The sequence below is a fragment of the Filicampus tigris genome, chromosome 17 (genome assembly GCF_054856515.1).
Source record: "Filicampus tigris isolate MCC_2025a chromosome 17, RoL_Ftig_1.0, whole genome shotgun sequence".
Classification (NCBI taxonomy): domain Eukaryota; kingdom Metazoa; phylum Chordata; class Actinopteri; order Syngnathiformes; family Syngnathidae; genus Filicampus; species Filicampus tigris.
The window spans coordinates 17,267,926-17,292,908 of record NC_141233.1 but is presented as its reverse complement, the minus strand read 5'-3'; the positions used below and the strand labels follow the sequence as shown (position 1 = coordinate 17,292,908).

The 24,983-nt window shown below is 43.8% G+C and overlaps 1 long non-coding RNA gene across 1 annotated transcript; it reads left to right on the top strand.

Annotated features, from left to right (window-relative positions):
• Positions 1 to 358: 358 nt before the first annotated feature.
• On the top strand, positions 359 to 22,767 carry LOC147133807 (uncharacterized). Its single transcript, XR_015081892.1, has 4 exons — positions 359 to 549; positions 1,023 to 1,146; positions 4,302 to 5,222; positions 22,101 to 22,767. It is a non-coding gene; the product is annotated as an uncharacterized LOC147133807 (long non-coding RNA).
• Positions 22,768 to 24,983: the final 2,216 nt, after the last annotated feature.

The window sequence follows — 24,983 nt, the reverse complement described above, 5'->3', positions numbered from 1 at the left end:
ATTTCTTGGGGATGGGGAACTCGCCATTAGCTATTTTTCTGCTCAGACCAAAGCTGTGTCTCATATAAAATTATTGTTTTAACACCATCTGTTGGCATTTTGGTGCTAATTCACTATAGAATAGAAGATAGAAAAGCAAATGCTGCAAGATGACAGTAAAGCACTACTTTTGTCCAATTCAAACTCCTTCAGAACTTGAACATAGTTCCTCTGCGCCAAGACGCCACGAGATGGCGCCAAAGTAATTATTTTATGGCGAATAAATGTGGTTTTCAGCGAATAACGAATGCATAAGGTTATTCATTTATTTTTTTTAAATTGTGATTTGCGAATACCGAACCGCGAATATGCTGGGGCTCTGTGTAATTATGTTTGGAATGGTGATTTGGGGTCCAAGAGGGGTAAAGAATGTGAGGAGCATCTGCAGGTGGGACGCCCGACAGGCACACCTGCGCCTTATGGGAAATTCTTTGTGGAGCGGTGTATTGGGCGGGAACACAGGTGGTGCAAAATGAACAGCTGCAGAAAGACACGGGATCAAAGGAGAAGGTAAAATACCTGCCTGTTAGCATGGCCGCCGAACACCTTTCATTAGTGCTTATCAGCACAATTCCACACAAAAGCACCCGATGACACATTTTTGGAGCATTTTTTATATTATTAGTCATCTGCATACGGCAAACATTTCGAATACAGTGGTGCCCTGAGATAAGAGTGACTTGACTTAGTTAGTGTTTCAAGATACGAGTCGTCGTTCAGCTGGTTATTATTTTGTTGCCGCTGAATAGTGGCAGTGAACTCAATTGACTTCACAAATCATGCAGCAGTTTGGCAATAAGCCAACACCCCCCCCCCCAAAAAAAGACAAAGCTGTTTAAAATAAAGATAATTACATGCTGTGTATTGAGATGACCACATAGACTTGCCTCGGTAAAGTTCGTTTTGCTTAATGCTCACGAAAGATGCACAATGCACAATGCCATTGGTGTTGCGGTGCTGAGAAAAAGTGGTATCTATTCAAGGTGTGGTGCATCTGCCTGGGACAATCCCCCCCGGAGTGTTGATTTCAAGGCGCGGCTCTTAAGTGAACGTGGACAAGATTAGTTTGGGACTCAAACAGTGCAGAGTACCAAGTGACTCTTAGAGGTAAGGCATTCGTTATTTAGTTGTCATCGTATTTGAGGTGTGGTACTTTAATTTAAGTGTAAGTGACTAATGATAAATTAGGCTTTTTTAAAAAAACAATTTTTATATACTCAAGAATCTCCGGCATTTATGAAGAGCAGGGCATTTTTCAATTAGTAGAAATTGAGACATTTTTTTTCTTGAGATGTCTATTCAAGGCGCAGCTCATAAGTGAAAGTGTAGGAAATTAGTTCTGGACTCTAACCGTGGAAATTACAGAGCGACTGTTACAGGTAAGGCATTTAGTAGCAGTAGTAATTACGCACAACCCCTTTGGTGCTGAAGTGCCTGTTAATTCCTTCATGCTCAAATGAAAAACAAATGATGCTCGACAGCTGTCTGCATTGATTTTTAAAAATGTTTTTTATCCATTTTTGATGAGGCAAGCACGGTGTCGCTTGGCAAGCGAGCGGCAAACAATTAAAAAGCTAAACAACTAAGCGTCGTGTTAATTGCGTGACTTGTGGGCAGCCCGGCATGCCAGTGAGAAGAAGAGGGAAAAAAAGAAGAGATGCAAAAAGCAAATGCTTTTTAACATCTCCCACTGACGAGGAAGCTGTTAATAGAATTGAATTCAACTTTGTTTCATTCGGATGAATGTGCCTTCAAGACTGAGGCTTGGAGGATACACTATTAGCTTGTCAGTATAAAAACAATGATTATATTAAAAAGATATCTAATTCAATTCAGGGGAATTCATTTTGATCTTTTCCCCCAAAATCTTTTGTTTGTCTTTTCTTCTTAATTAGAAGATGAAATGTAATTTATTTGATTAAATGAAGTCGCAGTGTCACCTTGAAGGTAAAATGACTAATTGGTTACGGAAATCAATTTCACCAGCTCACATCTGTAATGCTGCATCCATCTGAATTCAATTTGACCAATGTTAATCTGATGTAATTTTATTTAATTGAATATAATTTTATTTTATTTGCATTCAATTCAATCAAATCTAACATTTTAAAATTCTAAATAGCAGCAAAGTCTGTAAGGATGTACAGTCAACGTGTTTTTTGTCTAGCAACATGGTGCAAGTCCATGATACGCTGGCAAACTATCCATCGGCATTGCTGTGATGTCATCCCCAGCTACCTTTTTGCAACCTTTTTTCTTGTGCGCGTGTTAATCATGATAATCATAACAATACCAATGGAGCGTTTTTGTCTGCGGCAGGGTGATGCTGCAGCCCTGTCACAAAGCTGAGTGAGTTACGGGGACACTGCCACTGACGCATTGTCCTTGTCGTGCACAACACGTCAATTCTCAGATGTGACAACGTTTTGTATTCAAGACTCGAAACTAAAACAGCGTGAAAACAGAACATTACATTGCTATGGACTGGGATACTTTTGCTTCACTTTCAAGGGGAACATTTCTTTGGCGGCTGTTGATTTCTATTCAGTTTATTTATTGTATTTTGTTTGTTGAATAAACGGTAAAAAATATCGGCGAAAATTCATACTTTGTTGACCGACGCCCCTCCCCCCTCTCAAAGGAGTAATATGTTAGTTATTGTATCTTTGTTCTCAACATAATTGCAAATGTTCCCTTTTTCGTGGAGAAAATTCATACAGCGTTGCCCCCAAAAATCTGAAAACAATAAAAATTTGGGATATCGGTATCTTTTGTTTGTTTGTTTGTTTTTACCGACGTAAAACATTTTTTGCTCAACAAAAGTTCGAGAATACGGACGTTTTGGGGCTGTAAAATTGTTGCACTGTGACTGAAACTGCATGGATGTTGGCAAATTCTGAACATTTTCGGGATGAAATTCCGACTCAAGTCTTGACAGCAGCCCCGCCGTCATTAAAGTTGACTGCGTGTTTTAGTGGCATTTTATGATGCAATTAACTTGTGATTTACAAGTGTAAAAATAACTGGATAGCCATTAGCCTCACCGTTAACCTCTTTAATCGCAGTCGTTTGACTCCAAGTCAAAAAAAGGTACAAAGAAAAAAGTAACTAATAACATTGGTAGTAGAGGAGTGCAATGCATCCATTAATGAAAGCATTAGTGGCACGGCTCCATGAAATCAACGCTCCGTTCATCAATAACGTCTCACCATGTTCAGCCAATAAAGGACAACCAGACTAGCTGGCTCGTCTCGTCCGCACCACTCTCGAGATTAAATTTTTTTTTCTTTTTTTTTTTTTGAGGAGGGGGTCTCTGAGGCGTCCTCAAGATCACCGTACCTAATATGGACAATTCCGGAAACTCAGCTTCCGGGTTATAAAATAAGAGCAAAACGCTCAACCAAAGACTGATGAAAAGAGGACACATTCCAAGAATTAGACAAAAAGATAAAAATATGATTTGGAAATGATATAGTGTAATTCTACTAATTTATTAGCTGACCAATAGCTGAACTAATGATTGTTCATTAGACATCAAATAAACAGTTCAATGGAATTATGAGGAAAATGGGCTCATAATAATAATCAAATTTATGATATTACTTATTTAAATAATGAGCTTTTCCCCCTAAAGCAATGGGTATGCAAAACAATTTGAAAAAATTAATCATGTCATTTTAAAAAGTACATATTTAGAAATGGGCTCCAGCGCACTAATCAAACAAACAGTGTCGTAACATATTTTTTTCTGTAAAATATCCACCCCTCCCTTATCCAAACCGCATATCCTCACAATGAATTGAAAATTGATAGCTTTTTTACTTTTTAACCCCTGAAAAATCAATTACTTCTTTTACATTTTTTTTATGAATAGCACTTAGAAGTACACATAGTAGTAGTTCATTTTGCGTTGGGATCATGTGGGGGTCCTTGGAAATAAAATTAACAATTTGCTCATTTTCCATAACACAGTACAGTAACACATTTAAATCACTGCATTAATTATAAAAACAGTAATTGTGAAAATCGCCTATAACGCAATAAAAGTATCACTTTGACACTTTTTTTGTATCATTTTTGTGTCAAGGAGCTATGTTGCATTAACTTGAGGAGCTCCACTGAGCAAAAGTACTGCTATGTCGCCATCTTGTGCCATCTTGGTGTAAATGACGACACCGCCGTATTTGTAAAAGATATCAAAACAAAGAGTTTAAAAAAAAAAAATCTCTAATCTCGGGTTGCTCACTTTTTTATTTTGACAGCGCCAACCGGAAACCCGTCGTGCAACAACATGGCCGCCTTTACGACTCGAAGCCAGTTTTCTTGTCAGTAAGGTGAGCACGTTCACTTTGAGAGCACTTTAAGAGGCGGAACCGGCGACCCCCCCCCCCCTTCTCTCCGTTAAAGAAGCCCGGCCAGACGACCACCAGTCCGAGCGTACATGAGTCCAAAGACCGCTCGTTCCATGAACGAACTGAGGAGAGTTGGTGGGACTCCGGTGACCGCGACGATGCTCCGCGCCGCTCGTCTCCACGGCCCCAAAGTAAAACGGGAATAAGCGGAGAAAAACCTCACCGGACTTTACACGGTTCTTTTTTTCCCCACTGGACAACGAGCCACACCGAGCGAGCCACCGAACCTCGGAGTCGGTCGTGACCACCCACCAGGTTTCTTTTCCCCTAAAAATGCACTTCCAGTCTCGCGTCCTCCCTCGGAACAAACCCGGGAAGTGTGAGTGACAAGTCGGCCGCGGCGGTGCGGATTCACCCGGTGTCCCTTCACCCTCAAGGAACTATTTTTTTGATTTGATTTTTTTAACATTTTCTTATTTACTACAATTTCACCCCTTTTACTTTAATGAATCAATTTTCAACGTGGAAGACGACCTTTTCTGTGTGATTTATGATTTTTGGGGTGTCGCTCCGGAACTTCCAGAGGGGGGGCGCGAACGCTCTCTTTTGGCCGGGAGAGGACGCGCATCGGCGGGGCTCCGGTTGGTGAAGCCCCCCGGTCAGGGAACCATCCTTCCATCCATCCATCCGTCGATCCATCGATCCATCAGAGGCAGAACCACTCATTCTGGGATTAAAACATTCCACCTGCTGGGAATTCTACCATGTCAGGTGCACGGGAGTGCACACGGACGCTCCTCATCTACATGATGGTGGAGGCGCTTTCATGTGGTGAGTAGCCCCCCCATTGGTACCCCCCCCCCCCCCTCCTTCTACTTCCTTCCAGTGGGGATCACAATTGTGTTGCGTGGAGGAATGATAGTGCCAAATTTGTGCAACTGCAGAGGTAGCTGCTGCTGCTCTGATTGGTCACACTGGGAGATGGACACATTGCATATGCTGAAACACTTTTTTTGCATGGCGGTGGGCAAACTATTCGATGATACAAAACGAATACGCTGGACAAACAAATGAAAACACTGGCGGTGTTATGTCACAACAGTATCATTGTAACAAGATCCCTGTTTTGATTTATCCGAGTCTTGGTCCCTCTTATACAAGAGATAATCCGAGTAGTCCGTCCCACATACACCGGTGGATGATCTTTAAGCGTAAAATGAAAAAAAACCCCACAACCTTCCTCGTGCTGGGGCAGAGAAGACAAATGGTGTGGCTTTTCAGGATGAGTCGAAATGCAGGAAGAGAAAAGGTCTTGAATGACAGTACGGACATGGGTGTCAAGGTTGTTGGACTCGGTAGAAGGTATCAAGACAGGTGCAGGTTTAGGTAAGAGGTATTAAGATGGGTATAGGTCTTGAGATTAGGTATGGAAATGGAATTGAAATTGCTACTGGCAAGATGTACCGTGGGGACATGGGTGTCAAGAGGGTACAAGGTATAGATAGACACAGACGGTTTTGCTTAAAAAGTAGACTTTTTCCAAATTATTTACCTCAGAAATTCCAAATCATCCCTGAGTTTTGTTTCCTTGCACATCAGGTTTTCATACTACTACGACTATTGATAATAATAATACGTCATGTATTTAGTTGTGGATATGCGGTAAACGAAGAGACGAAGGCAAGTCGCGTCTCATTTACTCGTCACACAAAAGCAAGCTACTCTCCTTCGACCCATTTCAAGTCTCTCATTTCTCTCAAGTCTGTCATCACTTTATTCCGTTACTTGCCTTAAAGTTCTTGGTTCTTGGTGAATGTCTCTCCCTTGTGGGACACCACACAGGCCCCACAAGTGGGCAATTGATAAGGTACTCATGAACAATGTCAAGGAAAACGGTCAAGTCGGTGGAGGGCGGCACAAGGGGCCAAAACGGCTGCGCCTAGCTGGTGGATTGTTCGGGGGCCAGGGGTGGTTGCAGAGGCGGGGCAGGTGGGTGCCCCCGCCACCACCGTGACATATCAACGTCCACATGAGCGTTGTATACAGAGCAGCAGCAAGCTACTCTCCTTTAACTCATTTCAAGTCTATCAGCCCTTTCAAGTCTATTATCACTTGCAGCCACTTCCCGTCAAGGTGCCGGTTTGCCGTGAATGTCTCTCTGGGTTTTTTTCACACCGCTTTTCTGTGTGTGTGTGTGTATATATATATATAGTGAAATTTCAGACTAAATCAACCTGATTTTCAGCCTTCCGAGGTAGTGTCAGAGGTGGCAAAATGCCATTTGGGCTGGGGGGCAGGCGGTGTGAAATTTCCCGCTCGACACGCGTTTCTCCTGCCCCGCTGTGAGAAGTCACCCCGATACAACGCGTCAGTGCACCTGGAGGCTCTGAGGTACAAGGATGGGCCGTTGACGGTGGTACAAAGACTGGGTATTTGGACTCCAGCGGAGAGGTAGGACTTTGACGCAGCAGAAAGACACGATTCCTAAGATAAGAATAAAGTCTAGACTTGGACTCAGACACGGAGACTGAGTTTGGGCGCAAAGACATTTCTTTGACTCTGTCCCAGGGATGGGACTTTGACTCCAGCGGAAAGACCCGATCTCTGGGCAAACCCTCTGGACTTGGAATCAAGCACAAAGACGTGACTGTGACTTGGGGACATACTCCACTTTGGACTTGGGAGTGTGGCCCAGGCATCTGACTGACCCCGGTCCTATGACTGTACACCTAGACTCTGGCACAGGGACGTCAGCAGAGAGACACGATCCCTTGGTAAACCCTGTTGACTTAGAGTCTGAGCAGTGACGCACCGTTGACTTGGGTATGGACTCCAGACTTGGACCGATAGATTGTGGACTGCACGTACAGCACGACTAAGAAAGAATAGCTTCATGTCATTTGCGGTGTAAAGTAGTTGTGTGTTGGGCGAATGCTGCGATGGGGCGGGCACAGACGGAGTCTTTTTACACGACAGACTGTCCCAAATTGCGACGTCGATCGGCCTTTTTGAGGAAACCGTTTGAAACGGCAGTTTGCGAACCCCCCAAATTCCAAATGGAACTGTAATTGGACTTCAACACTGTAGCATTCCTGACACTATGCAAGATGATATCAGCAGGGTTTTTCCTGGCTGCAACTGAAGCGCAAGTGCTCCCATTGCGACCTTGCCTGTGTATGCCCCAAAATGTTGCACCCGCTTGTAGCGTTTCTTGACCAAGTCCCATCGCCAGCGCCCAGCCTGGCATGCGCACTACAGCCTTTTCTGGTCGTTGGCGTGAGGGCCAGCAATTGTACTGACGGCTTGACTGCAGTTGTAGCACCTGAGCCGCCGCGGCTCCCCTGCCTCGTTGCCTCTCCCCGTATAATTGGCTGCATAATGCAGTTTGCGCTTTGTGTATCGGCGCCGCACTGTGCTCCCATTCAGGCATTGCTTCACAATCGCCCCTCTGTCTTACTCATTTTCTTGCCTCAATTTCATTACCGCATAAAAGAAACGCCTACGTGCGCACTAAAAAAAAAAAAAAAAAACACTCCTCAACCCTCTGTCTTGCTGCCTACACACACGCACACGCACGCGCGCACACGCACGCGTACATGCTGATCAGGCCATCGTGGTCAGCGTTGTTAGCGCCACCTTCCTGGACAACCGCGCCGCCGCTGTCAGGAACAATCGGAGTCAAGGTTTTGGCGTGTGTCCAACGGCCTCCCAGTTTCTTCCGGGGCTCCACGCCTCAAAGTTTGTTGCATACAAGTGCTAATTAGCACGGCGGAAGAACGGTCGATAAAGCGGGATAACGCAAATCGGGTCGCAAAATGAGGGGCATTTCCAAAGTTGGAAACGTTCCATGGCAGTTAACTGGAATGCATGGGAATAAATGTGGATAAAGCAAGAATTTGCCAAAGGTCGGCTGCTAATGAGGAACTTAACTAGCAAAAAGAATGTTGTGCTAAAAGCGAGCTTTAAATACACTGCTGCTGTGAAAAAGAAAATGGCGCAATTGAGGTACTTTAATGCCCTCGCATGTGGGCAAGGAGAGCGACCGTGCAAATAATGACAACAAATTGTGAACAGACCTTTCTTTCTGACGCAAATGATTGGCTGATGTCAATTTCATGACACATTTATTTTGCCTCAAAGCAAAAGTCAATCCAAACATATTTTTTTCAAGAATATGTTCCCAGCAGACCCAGTAGTGGGCTCGCATAGAACGTATTCTTCAAAAAATCATGTTTGGGTTGACTTCCGCTTTAAGTTTCAGTGCCTGGTATCGACAACCTCCACGAGTACCCGATACCTTCGAATAATAAGGCCAGTGTCTCCTTGATACCGATACCTTGGCATCGGTACTCCCCCATGCCTGTTATGGATGCTTGAATGAGATATCTTTACATTAAATTACACCCAATTTGTCATCCGTTTTTACAGAGATTGCAGTTATATTTCCAAAACTCTCCAGTTTAATATTAGCATGGAAATTCATTCGGAATGACCACCATTTTGGGAGGTCTTTGCCATGGTTGCCGTTTTGGGATGATCTACATTGGGATGATCTACATTGCTTTCTTGTCAGTAAGTGAAACGGGTGTAGGGAGCTCACGTTTGACATTTTTGTTGCGCTGATACATTACGAGCTAGCTCAACACCTTAGACCGCACAAGCGCTAAGGCCGCCGACTCCATTGTCAGTCGCCTCGGACTGCTCATGCGTCGCTGAAAAGTACTCCAAGTCGCTCTATAGTGAAAATATTTGCCACCGCGTTGTCACGTGACTATCCTTTCACAAGCTAAACGGCGCTCCTCTTGGTGGTTGGCCTCCCCTTATCCTTTTTGGTCTCTTGACATGACCAAAAAAAGTCTCTGCACACAAAATACTTTCCTCTTTTATGACTTAGTTTACATAGTGCTCGTACTGAGAAGAACCCCCCAAAATCAGCAGTCAAATGTTGTCGTTTTAGCGCTAGCTAGCTAGCGTTGGCTCGACAATTGTCTTCCTATAGCTTTGCTCACATTGTGAACTGAGTAACAAAAATTGTTAACGGTAACTGAAGACTATTGTGCATCCTGGCTGTATGTGTTTTTTCACCTTCGATGGGGAATTTCTTAACAGACGCTTGTGCTTTTGAGCCTGGCACGCGACCTTGCAGCCGTCATCATCAAACAATTCTTTGAAATAGGCCCAAGGATGGGCTTCGTTCTCCCTGTTTTTTGTACCATATAAGACACCAGAATCCAAGTCACTTAAATCAAGATCTCAACTGCGGATGGTTTTACCCCTCTCGGCTTACATTCGTTTTACGTCGGAGGTTGAAAAGCCTTTTTTGATGTCTTAATGAGTGAAAAAGGACCGTCTATGTTTTCAGGAGTAAGTGCGAAAAAAAAAAAAAACCCAGCTGCACTTATTCTTAACAATCAGTTTGTTCTTGACTCGAGTCGTCGAGGCTTTGTTTTGATATGAACAATCGTGCAATTGTCTTTTCTTTATTATGAGTGGCCCCTTCAAGGGCAGTTCTGTCATTGTCCCCCCCCCCCACCCCTTTTTTTTTCTCGGGGCTGTTACGCTGATTTAATGGCCGTATGTCTAATTGCGCCGTTGCCGTGTCACGACAAGTCCCATACATCAGCGTGTTAAATAAGTTATCACTCCCAGTACACATGTGTGGAAAAGGTTAAACTGAAGGTGGCCACTTTTTTTAATTCCTCCAAGCATGCCGGGCGGAATACAAATTTGAACAGAGTTGACGTCGCTTGACATTTTGTTCATGAAGACATCAAGAACGGACACGGGCAGCCTCGCAATTTAGTCGTCTGGAATGTTTGCTTTCTATTGAGGCTCATTTGGAATTAAGAAATTGAATTCCCTGGTTGGAGGTTGAAGTACAAGCCCTGAAATTAGCCCAGGACGGCCACTTCAATCCAAAATGGCTGACTTTCAGGCCTGGGTCCTTAACGCTTTTTCTTGCATCCTTTTGTGATAGACCTCCCAAATTTGCACCCAACAGCAAAACTAGTGCTGAGCGTTGATATTCTTTCAAATTTCCGAGCCCTGCGACCCCAACGCACCCCCCCCAAGCAATGTGCACCAAATGAACAAGAATTGATTAATAAACAGTAATAAAAAAATATTTTTCAGGCTCACAACTGCAACCAATCGGTCGTCTTTCACGCCTCTTAAAGTCAGCACACGCATGTACTTGCAATACTGGGCTATTTTTCTTAATTCAAAAAAGTTTTTTTGGTAGCTGGTTTGTATCAACAACATTTCACCTGTTTTTTCCAGAAGACGCTAGCTTTGCCGTCCTGAGAAAGACGACGGATTGGTTGCAGTTGTGAGCCTTGTCGCTGAAAATTAAGAAAAAGATTGTGGAAAAAATGTCACGGTGAACCCCTGTGCCACATGTAAAATGATCTGATGCCGGCAGCCAATGTCACTGGGAAGAAGAAAAAAAAAAAAAAGAAGTCTCTCGCCTGAAGCCATAGCTTGCTTGCTAAATATATAGTTAAAAAAAAAGCACATGCTTTGCCGACGGGAACACACAAAAGTGACAGGTGCAACAACAAACGTCATAAACCCTGCGCGGGATCAAAAGAACAAGAGGCTTATTTTGGCGAGGTTGTCGCATATGCTAATGAGGGGGGTGCTTTCTGCGAAAAAGAAGCAACGGGCCCAAAAAAAATGTGAATGAAATGAACAAAATACACGGGGTGAAGCTCCGCATAACCATTTAAGGGCGTTTAATTTGTGTCTGCTGCATGCGCCACATGCATGCAGTGCGTGTTATTTCCTGATGAAGTGCTGCCGCCACGAGGGAAAATACAAGTGGTGCTTAAGTTGCCTTAAAGGAGGAGTGTATTCATTCTCATGCTTGAATGTAAATGCATACATTATCCATCTATCCATCCACACTAATCAATATCGTAAAACAAATGGTTGTTAAATCAGCTGTTTATTTTATTTACTACAAATTATTTAATAACTTCATTTTTTTGTTTATTTTCTATACAATAAATCAATTAAGCAGTTATTTGATCGTCATTTTGAATGTATATGTGAAATTTTTTAGTGTGCGACTTTAATTTAATTCATTGAGCAATTCTATAACTTAACTTTGAATTATTTTTTTTATTGGACTGTTATTGACAAATTAACCAGTTATTTAAAAAAAAGGACAGTAAAATTCTTTAGTTTACTCGTATTTTTAAAATTTACAATCAATGAGCCGATTGACAATCATCATTTTGTAAAATATGTATTTTTTTTAAGTGCATTATTTTCAATAAATTAACTCACTAATTCATGAAATTACATGTGTGTTTATACAGTTCGTTTTTGACACCTTTTAACATTTTTATTTGCACTTTAAAATACATGTAATACATGCAAGTATTGTGCAACCAAGTTTAGGGAAAAAATAGCTATGTATGCAATATTAAACTCCTCTTGATTATGTAACATGACCACCCCCTCAAAACAGACTAAAAAAACAAAAAAACAACAAATAACGCATGCTTCCTTTAAGTAGACTTGCGTATCTGGAGGACGTCTAATAGCAAAGATTTAGCGTACTTTGATATGCATTTGTCTTTACCGGCTTGCGGGCTACTACCCACCACCGCCATAGAATAAAAACAGCAAAAATCAGCAAACGCCTCAAGCCAGCCTGAAGTGGGTGGGCGGATGTAAAGTATTTTTTCGCATAATGAGGCAGGCGACGCGAGAACACTGCCTGCTTACAAACCTCAAAGCATCTCCAATCGGGAAAGCCTCTAAAGCTATAATTAAATATCTATTTGCAAAATTGTCGCTACGCTCGGAGGTGTTCATTTTAAAAGTGTCGGAGTCGTCGGGCACGAAACCACGCAAACGTCGCCGGAGTACGAACATCGCGGCCGACATTAAAAGACATTAGCATAGCAGTGCTCAGTGTACTATTGTTGCAACCCACTCTGACTTTAACACTGCGCTTAAAACTGTACAAAATTGTACTGAGCTAACTTGGATTTGGTGGTGTCATTTCGCAGAATCCCCCAAATTTCCTGCCATTTTACAGCGTTTGTGTCAAAAGAAACACCAAACCTACCAGAAGAAAGAAGACTCTCGTCTTTCTCCAGAAACAAAGTTTCTAGCGTTTTCTGCCCTTTAGTAATCGGCAGTAGAACAGGGTTGGTTTCACCAAAAACACCAGTTTCTGACAAGTAAGCAGAGAAAACAAGCGTTTTTTCAGACGCATCTTACAAATTTGGTGGCGATTAATCACCGTTTCAGACACTAGCTGACGACAAACCAAGCCTGCAAACAATACGTAGTACGATGCTTGACTGCCCGCTTTGACCTGGACAGGCTGAAATGGGGTGGAATCAAGCTGCGCACCAAAAGGGGGTGTGCCAAATCTGGCTTAAGCCATCACAAAAAAAAAAAACATGAATCACTACAGATTCTTTTAGTGGAGTGAATTTTAGTTCGAGTGTCCCACTTAATAAAAACTGTTGATTTTATAAAAAAGACAACCAATTGTTCATTTGTTATATTGTCATATTTTTATTGGCTAAGACCCTTGCTTCAGGTCCTTGGGAATAACATGCAAAAAAAATGCTCCACAAAATTAGAAAGTTGCTCCTCAAATGAAGTCTTGATTTGCAAAACTGCTCCGCAAAGGGAAAAAAAAATTGGTCTTGATTTGTATTTATCTGAACATGAACCCCTAAGAGCCACACAGTAGCGCACCCTGGGAAACAAAAAAAAACAAAAAAGAGCCCGTTTTGCTGATCGATACAAAATTGGGTGGACATGTCTCTCATAACGGCACGCATGAAAAACAATGGAGCAGAAAGTTGGCCATTTTGGTTTGAAATCAGCCATTTTGAAGAACCCCACAAGGGAATTGGTCCTGATGACCCCCAATCGCGCACCATTTGCGAATTTCATCCATTGTGTCTAAAAGGACTGAAAGTGGCCTTTTGTGTGGCGAGTTTGACACACCTGTTAACCTGCTGTCATCAAGCTTTTCTCGAGCCTTCCTGAAACATGACAAAATGTAGCGCTTTGCTGACATTTTGAGTGACAACCCACTCCATTTTAGGCCCATTTTCTGTACCCACCCACGAATGCACTTTGCTCTGTCGCACGGCGGCAAGTGGAAATCACGACACGCGGCTTTCGCTTTCTTTTTTGTCGTGAACATTGGCTGGCGCTCACGTCTTAGTTGAGATTTGAATCAACGACGCCACTCCTGGTTGCTTTCTAATTTTTACATTTGGTCCATGTGGCCGCCAAAAGGGAACCCGATAAGTTATGCGGCCTCGAGTGTGCCCATTCCCTGAAATTACATTTCAAGTCTTGCTCCTATTGATTTCCACACGCGGGAACAAAAGCCTCACAAATTAGGCCACCCAAAAAATCGACTGCGCCCGACTCGCCCAACTTCCAGTGAGCGTGTTCTGTACAAAATGACAAAAGCAGGCAGGCACCCAGCCGTCTTTTGTTTTTTTTCCTTCTGGTCTCGTCATGTTTAATTCAAAGAGTCTTTCTTGTGCTGCCGACAATCGGGAACTTTTTCAAAGCCTCGCAGAAAAGCGTGATGGGAAATGACACCGCATGGAAATTGAGTGTTGTTCACATTCCCAATGATTGGCTACAATTCAACTCAGAATAGCTTTTTGTTCACACGCCAGCTTTATTCTACTTGAGCAGCAAAATATTTGAACAAATCAAGGCAACGTTAGCTAGCACTTGAATCAACATAAATTGGACTTAATAAATCCATAGCATCCAACAAATAAGAACGTATCTGCACTTGGAAGGTAACATTGCAAGCAAAGCCCGACCCTAAACCTACTTACCCGATACACGCGGTGGCATAGGGACCTCTCCTTAAATTTACAAGCAGGTTTTCTACACAAAAAAAGTGCACACTCAGCTATTCTCCTGTCTCCATCCCACTTATTATTACGTTATCCTGCACAATGCGTTGCATGCTAATACGCCCCCTGCGGTGTTGTTGTTCTTTATTTTTTATTTTTTTAGAATTATGCCTGGAATGGGGCACAGTCTCCGAGGCCGTGTCCTCACTTGTCCACGGTTGTTTTTTTTCAAACAAATATTCTGTGGGATCAAAACAGTCCCGCGGCCACACTTGAGGGTCCGCATAAAAAATGCTGTTGACTTGATGCCGCAGCAACCCTGGAACACTGCGGTCGGTTTGGCCACTCGGAAGCTTTGGGAAAAAAAAAGTCATTAGGCATAATAGATGCAAAATGACAAAAGTGACCCCCAATTTTTTTTTCTTTCTGGTACATCCTGCTCCTGCCAGCAGTCCATTGATTTCAGGATAGCATCCAAACTGTGTCAAACGGAAATTCATCTTGAAATCATTAATGCTAATTAATGAAATCCCCCCCCCCCAATCACAATCTGCCAGACCGTTTTGAAGGCTTTTTGTTCGCAGTGCCGGAGAATGCAGGTGCTTCATAAAACGCCTACAGGCAGGTTTGTAAATATTATTGGGGCCGCTTGTTCTGCTGTAATACGAGTACAATTTTCTGGGCCGACTTGGCTCGCAGGTACGTTTTTACCCGTGGTTGCGCGGTCTATGAAAATGTCCTTTCTCTTCCCCCGGAGCCCATTTGAATCGATACTTTTTATTGGGCTGCATTGGCTTTGAGAGAAAAGGGATCCCGGTGTGTTGTAATAGCCTATCCACCTGACATTTGTCATCTTTTCTAACACCGGCCTCTGAAACGGGATTGAACTTGCTGCTAGCTTTTCTATGTCGTCTTTTGCCCGCACGTCTTTTGACTACGTAATATACAGCATCATGACTTGGAATACGCATGTGCTGGATTTAACAGTCGATGCTGAATACACGGTTGGGTAAAAAAAAGGACCCAAACGGGGTCTAAAAAGGACTGACCCAACTTTCTGGATTATTTGTTTGACCCAAAAGGTTGGGTCAAATGAATATCCCACAAAACAATCCCCCAAATTGGGTTGTTTTATGGGTTTTTCATGTGACCAAAACGGGTTAAAGAACTCCAAAAGTTGGATTGCCCTCTTTTGATCCATTTTGGGTTATTTTTGACCCTGCTGTTTTTGGAGTGCATTAAAAGCCCTAAGACAAACGACCCCCCCCCAGCCCCGGCCCTTAGGGTTAGGGTTACCCTAAACCCTCAACTTAAACATTAGTCAAACTCCGAACCTAACTCTGGCCTAAACCGCAACGCTGAACCTTCCCCTTGCCTCGCTTACCCAAAACGTTCCTGTGCCTGGTCTCGTGAGAAACGAGCGCCGTGTGGCGGCAGTGAACTCAGCTCGACTTACTTCACAACAAGCGGCAGTTAGGCAGATAGTAAACAATTCATCCAAAACGAGGCTTTGAGCTCTTTATTGCCACTCGCAGTTGAAGTTTTACTGCCAAACATAAAGCAAAGAGAATTACACGTTGCGTTATTAAAAAAAACACGTTGCTTTGAAGTCTGCTAGCTTAATGCTAACACTATGGGAAATGTCATAGACGGGCTAACAAATAGCCTCTGCGTGGCTGTGTTGGAACCCCTGGTGGATGTTTGAACACAAACAGTGGAGCATCATGTGTGGGCAAAATGACTAATTGCAGCTTACGCAGCAGTTGCCATCGTCTCCGACTTAGTTGGAATCGTTATCAGTCGACTTTCTGAATGTATAAAAAGCCCCAAATTGCCTCCCTCGCACCAACCCAAATTGCACGTCTCGAGGTTCATTACTCGCGCACGCTTTGGCCTCCAGATATTCTCGCCATAATTGACAAGTTTACATATTTGCACAGCGGCGTGACCTCCAAAGGGCCGCCGAGCGCCCTGAACCGGCTCCAGCCGAGTGTTTGTTAGAGAAGGCCGCCGCGCAGATGGGAACATTTGTTTTGGAGAGCGCAAATCTCAGCTTCCGGCCAAGTAATCACAGAGTCATGGCAATTGATTAAAACCCTATCAAGCTCCCGCGGATAGATTAGAGTTGCTTTTCTGCCTTGGGAGAGGGAAGTCTTATTTCTCCTTTCGAGGAGCGCCGTGCCGCGTTCTGTGGGAGCGTGATTAATTGCGGGGAAAGAAGTCCAGCGCTGAAATTTGCATAAAGTTGCTATTCTTTCAAGAAGGATTGATTTCGGCCAGGGATTCTCAAAGTGCGCTACGCCGGCCGGCTACCTCCGGTCGTACGGTTACAATCGGTGAATTCCGTGTTCAAACTGCGCGTATTGTTACAGTGGTTCAAACTTTTTTTTTTTTTTCCTTGAAAGTACAGTTCAGTTCTGTATTAAGTACAATACACTGGCATTTAATCTTTTGGAATTTTGTTTTTAAACATTTATGAAGTTAAGTTATTTCATGATCCAATTGGGCATGCCTAACCGTTTCCTTTATTTTATGAAATAATTGGCTAACAAATCATTCTTAAATTAATTCCAAACAGTGCAATTGAAAATGCTTTATTTGACAACAAAAACGAACTACTTGACATATTTGCCATCCTACTTTAGCTGCCGAGGTGACCTTAGCTAGCCTCGCCTCGCTTTTAATACACAGAAGAGGTTATTAACGTCGCGCATGCAACAGTAAAATTCCGTTTTACGGGGGAGCCGTGTGCCGTTGCGCGGCGATAAAAACATTCCCTCACTCCCGTTCTGATGTGAAAGGCGACAAACTGCACAAACGGGACCAAGTGCCTTGTCAAATTGCCTGAATTAGTGCACCGGCGTCCACGCACTCAAGATGACTTGAAGTGGAAATTTCACAAAAGAGAAAAATAAACCCGTTCTGAACTTCTGTTGCCGGGCCAGTGTTCATTTTGACTGATAGGTCAGCAATTTAAAGATGATTATTATTATTTTTTTAATCCATGCGTCCGGTACAAATTTTGGTGTGTCACTTTTTGTGTGAAATCTGACCAAAACCCATTCGAGTGATGGCATGAAGAGGAAGACTTTTGTGTCGCAACATTTTCTGATATTTTCGTGACACTGAAAATTCAGTGTGGGTTTTGAATAGAATCTCTCTGAATGTTCTGAGCTCCTGTTTCCATGGCCATGTTATAGTTGAGACTGAAAATGGTTCTATCAAATAAATGGCGAATTATCTCGCAAATTGTCTGTGCGTTTCTTCGCTAGCCCTATTTAGGTAGATACTTTGTTTTCTAGTTGGACTATATTCCAGCGGTCTGGACCCTGATTGGCTCTTTTCTCAGACGTTTAGCTGTTTTTTTTATTTCAACCATACAAAAATGACAGAAAATCCCGCACGAATGGAAATCAGATTGCTTAAATCCCGACTCATTTGGGCCGGCGATGAAATTGTTCCACATTCCTTTGTAGCCGGTGATCACGCCGCTTTTGAGAGCTGAGCGTGAAAAAGCTCATAATGATGAATTAGTCATGGCGATCTCTGGGGATACGCGTTGGGGTGCTTTGCTGGTGGTGCGGGTGCGGGGCTTTTCCCGCATTTCATCGTCAACGTCATTAGTCTAATTCCGAAAATCTGTTTTTGCATTGGACCGAGCTTGCAAGGAATAAGGTTAACTGTTTTCCAAAAGGCTCGAGATGAAACACAAAGGCGGGTTTATTTGCATATAAATTATCGCTAAGGTCCTTTGCGGTCCGTTGCCACCCACTACAAACACCGACAAAGTTTTTGCCACTTGCCAAGCTTGCATGTCGCCCCCCGAAAAAGAGTTGGCTAAATATATCAACATTTGGCAGGAGCCAAAACGGTTTGCCTTGTTTTTGGTGTTGCAATGGTCCGGTATAGGACACGAAATGAAGTCTTCACCATCTATTTTTTTCATACTCAACAGATCGTTACTGTTAAGATTTGCAACAGTCAAAATATTTGAATGAAATCGTCATCCCTCCAAAAAAGCCCTTTCCCACCGATGAGGTAGCGAGACGGCCTGAGGCGCTCCGTAGGGCAGTCAATACAAAGAGCGTCTCCAAAGTATTCCCTGATTTAATCACTTTGCTGTTCCAAAAGACGTTATTAAATATGCGGGAAACACGGCGCCAATTTCCGTGTAGCATGAGAGCGCATGTCAAAACACTCCATCATCTGTTGCACCCACTCCCCCGGTCCAGAACGGCTGCCAAAGTGTGGGCTAATATCACTGACCGATGATGGGGGGGCCCTCACTGCCATAATTAGTCATTCACACCAGATGTCCGCGCCAAAACTCTGATATGATGCCGGTGGCGTTTTGTCAAATGAGCCATCGCTGGGTGGGGCGGAAAATGTGAAAAATGTCTGGTTAATTTCCGTGCAAATTTAAGGATTAGGAAATACAGTTCAGCATTTGCTAATTAGCCTATTCACAAATTTCACTTTTTGGGGGTGAACTAGACTTAATTCTTCTTCTCATTTATTTATTTGTGGAAATGTACCTTTGCCCTGAGGCCAAAGCCATGTCTAATAAAGAAGTTGCTTTTGCGCAATCTTGTGGCATCTTGGCGACGACTGACGGACTTCTGACGGAAGGTGACCATGACAATTGAGTTTGTCTTAAAATTGACGTACTGACGAATGACAGACAGGTAACCAGAGCGCTGACGGATGCCGGACCCGCCGGCTTAGGACGGATGCCGGACCCGTCGGCTTTAGGACGGATGCCGGACCCGTCGGCTTTAGTAAAATGCTCTCCTTTGCTGTTTCCAAAATTCCAGAGCTTAACTTCCCAACGAAATTGACTGTAAATTGACATTTTCCATCCTTTTACAAAGAGAAAATCCCAGAAGGAGAATGACCCTTTTTGACAATGTCATCGTCATTTGCATTTTCTATAAGCCAAGGGGGGCAAAAAAAAAAGACTAATAATAGGAAATGAGATTTTTGTGACAAACAAAAATGTCCATTATATTTGAAGGCCCGAGCTGACTTGAATGTAAAGCAGCGAACGGCCAGCAATGGAGTAGGCGGCGGGAAGCGACGTCATCCGGCCGCCTATAAATACCCCCGATGAAACATGGCGTCGCCGTGCCAAAGGCGCGCCTTTTAATAAATCAAAGTTAGAGCGCCCTCCCGGGAACTGTCTCCTTCCGCGTGATGACTACGAGGGCAAAGCATACCACGGCCGAGATTGAGGTTGGGTAAGAATCGACCCCATCTGACGTTTCCCCGGCCCGTCTGTGGCACGCACATCGCATTTCCAAATTGTGTCTGATTGGCCTCAGGGGGGGGCGCTTGTCGCGGCATATGCTCGTACATCATGCATCTTTCATGCCGATGATTGCGGGTGAAGGGACAGTCTGCAGGAGCGTGAGCAACGCCGCAAATGTTCTCTTCACTTCACTCCCCCCCCCCCACCCCCCTTTGCTCGCTTTCATTTACATTTTTTTAAACTGTTTTTTTTTTTTGCACTCAGTTTGCAGCAGCAAGGGCAAAAATGACAGTGCTGAGCTGTGACATACCTCCATTTTACAGGTAGCTATTATTATTAATAATAATTGATTAATTTAAAAAAATCACATTCTTGAATTAACTGACCCGCAAAGATGTATTTTTTGCTTTGTCAAAATGATAAAAGTAGCAGTTACTTGAATAATTGATCAAGATTTCTGTCAGTGGTTGATTGTAGCAGCACATAATAAAAATAAAAAAAACATGACTTCTCGAAATTAATTTCTGTGGAAGAAGGTACTAGTCTTTTGTGCTGTATAAAATTAACAAAGGTTGAAAATAGCAATTAGTCTATAAATTGATCATCGGGCTGGCTTGCCTTTGCACAAATATACTGTTAAAGAGGTTAGCGTTTTTTGGTTTGTTTTTTTTCCTGTAAGAGACTCTTTATCCAGCAATGTCGCTAACACAGGGAGCTTGGCTTTTCCAAGTCACGATAGATTAGCAAGAAAAGTGTGGAGGTTAGCGCGTTTGTTCATATCTGTCGTCCATACGGACTGCTCACTCGAGCGGCGCCATCTTCCACTTGAGTTCAACTAGTTCTTCACTTTGTTTTGTGGCGTGTGCATCTCCTTGGCATTACTGTTAAAAAAAAAAGCAATGTTCCTGTGAATGTGATTTCACGCTCAGCTGGTCGCTTGAAGCCGAACAAGCTCGAGGCAGAAAGGCGGGAGACCCCCCCCCCCCCCCCGCAGCCCCCCAACCTGGGCAAAAAACACTGGCAGTCCATGTTTGAAAACATTGGACGTACCGTGAACCTCAGCATTTTTGTGATTCTACATTTGCCAATTTGCCTATTTGTGTCTATTTTTTTCAACCTATCCTCTGTTATCCGCGGAAAAACTGAGTTTTGTCGTAAGAAAAATTCCAAAACACTCCATGTGTGACGTCACATCAGTTTGTGCGAGCATGTTATTTTAGGCTAGTACCAATAGGCCTCCTCATGTGAAGGCGGTTTGTTTGTTGAAATAGTCGTTCATGTGACATGGCTTTGTGGTTGTGTACATGCTAAATGCATGCTGTTGATTGCTGATTATTCTTCGTCTGTGTTGTTCAAGCCGTAGAAAATACAGTAAATGACTCCAAACAGATCTCCTGTCTCCATTTTGAAGCGCTTGATCGATTGAAATGAAATGTTTGTGTTTCTGCTTGAATATGATAATTTTGCGGCAAATTTCCGCCAGTTTGCTCTGCTAACGACTAGAAGCTGTAATAGGAAAGTAAATATGTGATCATGAGCACTCCTGCCGCGTCATCCTGCTAACACAAGCTCATTTCGCTTTGTCGCTCGAGTCATTATCCGGGACCTTCCGCGTACGCTGGAGGGTGTCAAATATGAAAGACTACTGTAGACACCCGCTGTTGTCATTATGTCGATCGGCATTATGCTGTGTTTGCACCGCTGGTGGTCTCGTGTCGCGGGGCATGCGTGCCCCCCGCTGTGCTTTCTGGGGCCTGCTAATTAATGAGCACCAAAGCGTTAGTTGGCTAGTCTGTTAACAGCCCGACTACCTCCTGTGAACTGTGCCGCCGTCGGGGAAGCTGTCGGACGCGCTGGAATTTGAGATCGCGAGTTGACGGCTAACTAGCGGCTAGTGTGAGATGCTAATCCAGCAGTCTATATTGTCACGCCTTTGCTTTGCTAAAAAGGAGCTGAATGGCAAATGACAGCCTGTTTTGAGGGAGCAGTCCCGTCTCATGCAAATGGGCCACTGCCACGTACTGCGGGGCGTGCTCACGCCAAGTCTCAAAAGCAAGTGCTTGACGGTGTTACCAGTTGTGCGCGTGAATGTCGTTACGTAGTCTTCTTGGAGACTTTTTGGTGATTCGGACAACCCCCTCCAGATGAAGTCAGAGCAGACTTTCTCCCCTATAACTGCAAACATCATTCCCCTGATGGGAGATGATTTTTTTTTTTTTCTTTTTTCCTGAAAGTGTTTTGTGCTGTAATTGAACAATTTTTGGTGACTCCGAGACTCCCTCCCGGCTGCAGTCGGAGCAGGAGACGCTCACCCGCAGCTGCATTCAAAAAAGCTTGACTTGGTTGTTTAATTTCACACTTGAAGGGTGTGCGTACACTCCAGAGAGCCAACTATTGGTATCCAAGCAATTAAAAAGTCAATTTGCCATAGGATGTCCCCTTTTAAGACGATCCATCGAGGCTTAGCTCAGTGAAAAAACATCTTTTTTTCCCCATCCGCGGCCTACAATAGACGTGTTATAGGCGCTCCTCCCGTGCGTGATCAGTCCCTGACATGTATTGTGGCTTTACTCATCAAAATTTGCTCTTTTTTTAATCCAGCTGAGCCTCGCCTCGCTGTCGTGCGAAGATTTGCGGGGGATTTGACAGCAGTCAGAGACAAGAGAGCGCTATCCGGAATGAATGATGGGAGGTCCGACTTGCTCAAACAAGACCGCCGTGCCCCCCCCCCTACCCTTTCTCACCGCGTCCCCTTAGGGAAATCAAAGGAGCAAACGGGGAGCGCAAGGTTCATCGGCGCAATGATGAACGTTTTCTCTGGGTGCGACGACCAAGTGAACTCATGGCGACTGCCGCGCTTTCCTGAGGATTAAAAGGCCGCCGCCGCTCCACTTACCGATTCCCCAGATGCCGCTCGCGTATTTGTCAAGCCGGAGTGGTGCGCGGGTGGCACCGGGGCCAATGGTGTCATCGCAGATTTAATCCACTTTGTTATTTTGATCAACACCAGTGGTGGTACGTAGGGCCCGACCGATGATTCGGCCGGCCGCTTTAAATGGCCGATATTGGCAGATTGGTGTTTTATTTTGCAGATTTTTTTTTTTTTTGCACAATGAACACACGGCATCTTGGTGCCAAGGCAACAATTTGAAGTCAATTGACAGCTTCAATTAGTTCTTTGTTGTTCCTCTTGTTGTCTGCAGTGATTCTCAACCAATGTGCTGTGGCACATTAGTGTGCGTGAGAGATCAGCAGGTCTGCCTCGGGAAATTATGCAATGTCAATTATTTTGAAAAAAATATATATATATTTTCTAGTTAAAAAAAAAAAACCCTGTTTCGTTCATTTATTCATGCCAACCGCATATAGTAATAGGCAAAACAATAAAATGTTCCTCCACGAGATGACAGAAGGTACATAATGACCCTGTATAGCCACTTTTTGTGAAGCGTTTTGCCAAATGGTGTGCCGTGAGATTTTTTCCCCATGTAAAATATGTGCCTTGGCTCCATAATGGTTGAGAAACGCTGGTCTACAGTCAATCACAAATCCCTTTGGGTGGGTCTCAAAGCTATCATATTTTCAAGTAGCTCCCCCCGAAAAAAAATATTACCTTCCCCAAGTTTTTTTGTTGATAATTTTGTTTGTTTATTTTTCAGTACAGAGTGCGTGCACGTTTTCAGTGTCTGATAAACACGGTTAGCAAAATATTTGCCCGGGGAGTTGTGGCCGTTGGACCATCTGTCTGTTCCCCGGTGGGCGGCGTCCATCTCGTCAAAGCAGGACGATGAAATATTGTTTTTCCATTTAGGCACTTTTTATTTCTGACAGCGACGTTTACCAGGGCGCTTGACTTATTATGTCGAGTCAGCCAACTGGGCCGAGGCATCTCAGTTTTGTACGATTGATCACCATGCTATCAGTTTCTTGATGTAGCAAAATATATATATATGTGTGTGTATATATGTTTGTTTCATAGAGGGGCAAAGCATTGTCACTGTGAAGTTATGCTGTACGATTTTTAGATTAGTAGTCAAACTCCAGTTTGCACTGTACATGCTAATTGCCCTCGATGGAAAGTAAAGCTAAACTCCACGCGCAAGACTGCACCAAAAATGACCTCATCGATTTCACACAACTCACTATGAGTCTTTGCTGATTTAGTGACCTAACCCTAAGCCCAACGCTGGCCCTAAAATAATACCCCAAACTAGGGGCGACAAACTTATTTTTGATGGTAATAGAATCTTACAGAAATCGGCCCTGCATTGAATTTTGACAAGATATATTTTTCAAAACAATGCGCACTTGAAATCGGAATTCATGTAAAATAGTGACAACCACAAATTGTTTGACTTTAGTTGTTCAATCTGTGTTAAGAATGATATTGGTGAAAATAATTGTTTGTAGTATGTGTTAAAATTGAAAATAATTGCCAAATTTGGTACAAATTTCCTCGCCGGCCTTGAGTTTTGACCAACATTCCCCAAATTGTAACCCTAATCCCAAAGCCCTCGCCCAATCCCAAAGCCCATCACCTGACCGCTGCCCTAACGCTGTAAACCGGAGACTCCGATCCTGTTTCAAAGTCAAAATGGTCACCAAGTAAGCACTTGCTAGGTTATCATCGGACGGCAAGGCTGATGTCCCTCATCAAATGCTGGACAGGTGGTTTACATCATCTGTTTCATCTGCTGCTGTTCCCCCCCCCCCCCGAGCTAATGCAACACATATATCCAAACGGGGCGCCTGGCTAATGGCAAAATCAAAGCCTTATTTCCATAGCCAGTCACGGCTGTAATTTCCCATTAGGCCGGCGCGCTACTAACGGGTGACCGCTGTGTGATCGGACGTTAACGCCAAGAAGCGCCAGCTCCAGCTGCTGTTTGGCACTTTTGCTGGTGGCTTCTGGGCGGCGAGGACGGCTGCCATGTCTCCAGATGGGGCCCACATGCCAGCGGCGCTGACTTTGCAGGGAAGCGTCGCCGCGTCGTAGGTCGTCAAGGCTCCCTCATTAGCATTCGGCCGGCATCTTTGCGGCTTAACGAGATGCTGAGCGGGATGCTTTCCGCCGTGATATCCGTCCGAGCATCGATTGGACCAGGCGAGATCGCCTTCATTGTTTTTGTTTTAATTTCCTTTTTTTTTTTTGATGTGAACTTTAATTTATGCATGTAAGACCTTCACCCCGCAAACGCTGGGATATCACGCTATCATGAGTAATAACGGCTAATTGGTGATCTTGGATTTATGGCCGCCAGCCCTTAATTCCCTCCCTAAGGGCTCTTTGTTATCTCCGAGATGCTACAATTCATCAGGTTTAAGGACATTGCTCGTTGTCGGACTATATCAAGTACAGTGATGCTTCTAATTAATTTAAAATGTGAAAATGATGTTGAAACTGTCGCCATCAGAAAATGTGAGAATGACAATCAAATAACGAGAAGTTGCTAACAATTGGCGACGTTGAGGTGATTGCTGTCA